Below are 6439 nucleotides of genomic sequence, written 5' to 3' on the forward strand. Positions count from 1 at the left end.
TGGCTCTGGGTTAAGGTCTGCTGGGCTAGAGCTCTTGGACGGGCTAAGGGACTGGACAGGGACAGATACAGGCTAACTCAAAGCTTTGACAACCTGCTAGCTCCTATACATAGATTAGAACAAGTTAGCTATAAAGTACACGTTTTGCCCTCAACAGATGAAGTAGCCCTGCCTGCAACTTCAAAATCCATGTCACCCTTATCTAACGGTCAAAATGTTGGTCTCTCCCGTGGGAAACCAGGGTTCAAGATGTTGGTCTCTCCCGTGGGAAACCTAGGGTTCAAGATGTTGGTCTCTCCCGTGGGAAACCAGGGTTCAAGATGTTGGTCTCTCCCGTGGGAAACCTAGGGTTCAAGATGTTGGTCTCTCCCGTGGGAAACCAGGGTTCAAGATGTTGGTCTCTCCCGTGGGAAACCAGGGTTCAAGATGTTGGTCTCTCCCGTGGGAAACCAGGGTTCAAGATGTTGGTCTGCCCATGTATTGTTCAATGCATTATCAGCACAATGATCCATAGCTGTCTGTTTGTCTGTTGTGTTGTGGACTTTGAGTCTGAAATAAGTACAAACCAAATTAATCAATGTATCTGCTGATCTTTGACCAGGCAGCTAGGTCCCAGATACACCAGACTAGTGTTTTTCTAACCAGTCAGGCAGCTAGGTCATCATCACCAGACTAGTGTTATTCTAGCCAGCCAGACAGCTAGGTCCCAGAGAAACCAGACTAGTGTTTTTCTAGCCAGCCAGGCAGCTAGGTCATCATCACCAGACTAGTGTTTTTCTCGCCAGCCAGGCAGCTAGGTCATCATCACCAGACTAGTGTTTTTCTAGCCAGCCAGGCAGCTAGGTCATCATCACCAGACTAGTGTTATTCTAGCCAGCCAGGCAGCTAGGTCATCATCACCAGACTAGTGTTTTTCTAACCAGCCAGGCAGCTAGGTCCCAGATACACCAGACTAGTGTTATTCTAGCCAGCCAGGCAGCTAGGTCCCAGATACACCAGACTAGTGTTATTCTAGCCAGCCAGGAAGCTAGGTCCCAGATACACCACACTAGTGTTATTCTAGCCAGTCAGGCAGCTAGGTCATCATCACCAGACTAGTGTTATTCTAGCCAGCCAGGCAGCAAGGTCCCAGATACACCAGACTAGTGTTATTCTAGCCAGCCAGGCAGCTAGGTCCCAGATACACCAGACTAGTGTTATTCTAGCCAGCCAGGCAGCTAGGTCCCAGATACACCAGACTAGTGTTATTCTAGCCAGTCAGGCAGCTAGGTCATCATCACCAGACTAGTGTTATTCTAGCCAGCCAGGCAGCAAGGTCCCAGATACACCAGACTAGTGTTATTCTAGCCAGCCAGGCAGCTAGGTCCCAGATAAACCAGACTAGTGTTATTCTAGCCAGCCAGGCAGATAGGTCGCAGATACAACTGACTAGTGTTATTCTAGCCAGCCAGGCAGCTAGGTCCCAGATACACCAGACTAGTGTTATTCTAGCCAGCCAGGCAGCTAGGTCCCAGATACAACTGACTAGTGTTATTCCAGCCAGCCAGGCAGCTAGGTCCCAGATACACCAGACTAGTGTTATTCTAGCCAGCCAGGAAGCTAGGTCATCATCACTGGACTAGTGTTATTCTAGCCAGCCAGGCAGCTAGGTCATCATCACCAGACTAGTGTTATTCTAGCCAGCCAGGCAGCTAGGTCCCAGATACACCAGACTAGTGTTATTTTAGCCAGCCAGGCAGCTAGGTCCCAGATACACCAGACTAGTGTTATTCTAACCAGCCAGGCAGCTAGGTCATCATCACCAGACTAGTGTTATTCTAGCCAGCCAGGCAGCTAGGTCTCAGATACACCAGACTAGTGTTATTCTAGCCAGCCAGGCAGCTAGGTCCCAGATACACCAGACTAGTGTTATTCTAACCAGCCAGGAAGCTAGGTCATCATCACTAGACTAGTGTTATTCTAACCAGCCAGGCCGCTAGGTCCCAGATACACCAGACTAGTGTTTTTCTAGCCAGCCAGGCAGCTAGGTCCCAGAGAAACCAGACTAGTGTTATTCTAGCCAGCCAGGCAGCTAGGTCATCATCACCAGACTAGTGTTATTCTAGCCAGCCAGGCAGCTAGGTCATCATCACCAGACTAGTGTTATTCTAGCCAGCCAGGCAGCTAGGTCCCAGATACACCAGACTAATGTTATTCTAGCCAGCCAAGCAGCTAGGTCATCATCACCAGACTAGTGTTATTCTAGCCAGCCAGGCAGCTAGGTCCCAGATACACCAGACTAATGTTATTCTAGCCAGCCAGGCAGCTAGGTCCCAGATACACCAGACTAGTGTTATTCTAACCAGCCAGGCAGCTAGGTCCCAGATACACCAGACTAGTGTTATTCTAACCAGCCAGGCAGCTAGGTCATCATCACAAGACTAGTGTTATTCTAACCAGCCAGGCAGCTAGGTCGCAGATACACCAGACTAGTGTTTTTCTAACCAGACAGGCAGCTAGGTCATCATCACCAGACTAGTGTTATTCTAACCAGCCAGGCAGCTAGGTCCCAGATACACCAGACTAGTGTTATTCTAACCAGCCAGGCAGCTAGGTCCCAGATACACCAGACTAGTGTTATTCTAACCAGCCAGGCAGCTAGGTCATCATCACAAGACTAGTGTTATTCTAACCAGCCAGGAAGCTAGGTCACCATCACCAGACTAGTGTTATTCTAACCAGCCAGGCAGCTAGGTCCCAGATACACCAGACTAGTGTTATTCTAACCAGCCAGGCAGCTAGGTCATCATCACCAGACTAGTGTTTTTCTAGCCAGCCAGACAGCTAGGTCCCAGAGAAACCAGACTAGTGTTTTTCTAGCCAGCCAGACAGCTAGGTCATCATCACCAGACTAGTGTTTTTCTCGCCAGCCAGGCAGCTAGGTCATCATCACCAGACTAGTGTTTTTCTAGCCAGCCAGGCAGCTAGGTCATCATCACCAGACTAGTGTTATTCTAGCCAGCCAGGCAGCTAGGTCATCATCACCAGACTAGTGTTTTTCTAACCAGCCAGGCAGCTAGGTCCCAGATACACCAGACTAGTGTTATTCTAGCCAGCCAGGCAGCTAGGTCCCAGATACACCAGACTAGTGTTATTCTAGCCAGCCAGGAAGCTAGGTCCCAGATACACCACACTAGTGTTATTCTAGCCAGTCAGGCAGCTAGGTCATCATCACCAGACTAGTGTTATTCTAGCCAGCCAGGCAGCAAGGTCCCAGATACACCAGACTAGTGTTATTCTAGCCAGCCAGGCAGCTAGGTCCCAGATACACCAGAATAGTGTTATTCTAGCCAGCCAGGCAGCTAGGTCCCAGATACACCAGACTAGTGTTATTCTAGCCAGTCAGGCAGCTAGGTCATCATCACCAGACTAGTGTTATTCTAGCCAGCCAGGCAGCAAGGTCCCAGATACACCAGACTAGTGTTATTCTAGCCAGCCAGGCAGCTAGGTCCCAGATAAACCAGACTAGTGTTATTCTAGCCAGCCAGGCAGCTAGGTCGCAGATACACCAGACTAGTGTTATTCTAGCCAGCCAGGAAGCTAGGTCATCATCACTGGACTAGTGTTATTCTAGCCAGCCAGGCAGCTAGGTCATCATCACCAGACTAGTGTTATTCTAGCCAGCCAGGCAGCTAGGTCCCAGATACACCAGACTAGTGTTATTCTAGCCAGCCAGGCAGCTAGGTCCCAGATACACCAGACTAGTGTTATTCTAGCCAGCCAGGAAGCTAGGTCATCATCACTGGACTAGTGTTATTCTAGCCAGCCAGGCAGCTAGGTCATCATCACCAGACTAGTGTTATTCTAGCCAGCCAGGCAGCTAGGTCCCAGATACACCAGACTAGTGTTATTCTAGCCAGCCAGGCAGCTAGGTCCCAGATACACCAGACTAATGTTATTCTAACCAGCCAGGCAGCTAGGTCATCATCACCAGACTAGTGTTATTCTAACCAGCCAGGCAGCTAGGTCCCAGATACACCAGACTAGTGTTATTCTAGCCAGCCAGGCAGCTAGGTCCCAGATACACCAGACTAATGTTATTCTAACCAGCCAGGCAGCTAGGTCATCATCACCAGACTAGTGTTATTCTAGCCAGCCAGGCAGCTAGGTCCCAGATACACCAGACTAGTGTTATTCTAGCCAGCCAGGCAGCTAGGTCCCAGATACACCAGACTAGTCTTATTCTAACCAGCCAGGAAGCTAGGTCATCATCACTAGACTAGTGTTATTCTAACCAGCCAGGCCGCTAGGTCCCAGATACACCAGACTTGTGTTTTTCTAGCCAGCCAGGCAGCTAGGTCATCATCACCAGACTAGTGTTATTCTAGCCAGCCAGGCAGCTAGGTCCCAGAGAAACCAGACTAGTGTTATTCTAGCCAGCCAGGCAGCTAGGTCGCAGATACACCAGACTAGTGTTATTCTAGCCAGCCAGGAAGCTAGGTCATCATCACTGGACTAGTGTTATTCTAGCCAGCCAGGCAGCTAGGTCATCATCACCAGACTAGTGTTATTCTAGCCAGCCAGGCAGCTAGGTCCCAGCTGTACATTTCAATGAAACATGGTGAAGCCCCAAAATTGCTCTCGCTAGAAGCCTGTGTTTCAGACATAAGGAAGTGGATGGCTGCAAATTTTCTACTTTTAAACTCGGACAAAACAGAGATGCTTGTCCTAGGTCCCAAGAAACAAAGAGATCTTCTGTTGAATCTGACAATTAATCTGGATGGTTGTACAGTCGTCTCAAATAAAACTGTGAAGGACCTCGGCGTTACTCTGGACCCTGATCTCTCTTTTGAAGAACATATCAAGACTGCTTCAAGGACAGCTTTTTTCCATCTACGTAACATTGCAAAAATCAGAAACTTTCTGTCCAAAAATGGCAGCTAGGTCCCAGAGAAACCAGACTAGTGTTATTCTAGCCAGCCAGGCAGCTAGGTCGCAGATACACCAGACTAGTGTTATTCTAGCCAGCCAGGAAGCTAGGTCATCATCACTGGACTAGTGTTATTCTAGCCAGCCAGGCAGCTAGGTCATCATCACCAGACTAGTGTTATTCTAGCCAGCCAGGCAGCTAGGTCCCAGCTGTACATTTCAATGAAACATGGTGAAGCCCCAAAATTGCTCTCGCTAGAAGCCTGTGTTTCAGACATAAGGAAGTGGATGGCTGCAAATTTTCTACTTTTAAACTCGGACAAAACAGAGATGCTTGTCCTAGGTCCCAAGAAACAAAGAGATCTTCTGTTGAATCTGACAATTAATCTGGATGGTTGTACAGTCGTCTCAAATAAAACTGTGAAGGACCTCGGCGTTACTCTGGACCCTGATCTCTCTTTTGAAGAACATATCAAGACTGCTTCAAGGACAGCTTTTTTCCATCTACGTAACATTGCAAAAATCAGAAACTTTCTGTCCAAAAATGACGCAGAAAAATTAATCCATGCTTTTGTTACTTCTAGGCTCGACTACTGCAATGCTCTACTTTCCGGCTACCCGGATAAAGCACTAAACAAACTTCAGTTAGTGCTAAATACGGCTGCTAGAATCCTGACTAGAACCAAAAAATTTGATCATATTACTCCAGTGCTAGCTTCCCTACACTGGCTTCCTGTTAAGGCAAGGGCTGATTTCAAGGTTTTACTGCTAACCTACAAAGCATTACATGGGCTTGCTCCTACCTATCTTTCCGATTTGGTCCTGCCGTACATACCTACACGTACGCTACGGTCACAAGACGCAGGCCTCCTAATTGTCCCTAGAATTTCTAAGCAAACGGCTGGAGGTAGGGCTTTCTCCTATAGAGCTCCATTTTTATGGAATGGTCTGCCTACCCATGTGAGAGACGCAGACTCAGTCTCAACCTTTAAGTCTTTACTGAAGACTTATCTCTTCAGTAGGTCCTATGATTAAGTGTAGTCTGGCCCAGGAGTGTGAAGGTGAACGGAAAGGCTGGAGCAACGAACCGCCCTTGCTGTCTCTGCCTTGTCGGTTCCCCTCTTCCCACTGGGATTCTCTGCCTCTAACCCTTTTACAGGGGCTGAGTCACTGACTTACTGGTGTTCTTCCATGCCGTCCATGGGAGGGGTGCGTCACTTGAGTAGGTTGAGCCACTGACGTGGTCTTCCTGTCTGGGTTGGCGCCCCCCCTTGGGTTGTGCCGTGGCGGACATCTTTGTGGGCTATACTCGGCCTTGTCTTCGGACGGTAAGTTGGTGGTTGTAGATATCCCTCTAGTGGTGTGGGGGGCTGTGCTTTGGCAAAGTGGGTGGGGTTATATCCTGCCTGTTTGGCCCTGTCCGGGGGTATCATCGGATGGGGCCACAGTGTCTTCTGATCCCTCCTGTCTCAGCCTCCAGTATTTATGCTGCAGTAGTTTATGTGTCGGGGGGCTAGGGTCAGTCTGTTAC

The sequence above is a fragment of the Salmo trutta genome, chromosome 16, assembly GCF_901001165.1.
Source record: "Salmo trutta chromosome 16, fSalTru1.1, whole genome shotgun sequence".
In the NCBI taxonomy this organism is placed as follows: Eukaryota; Metazoa; Chordata; class Actinopteri; order Salmoniformes; family Salmonidae; genus Salmo; species Salmo trutta.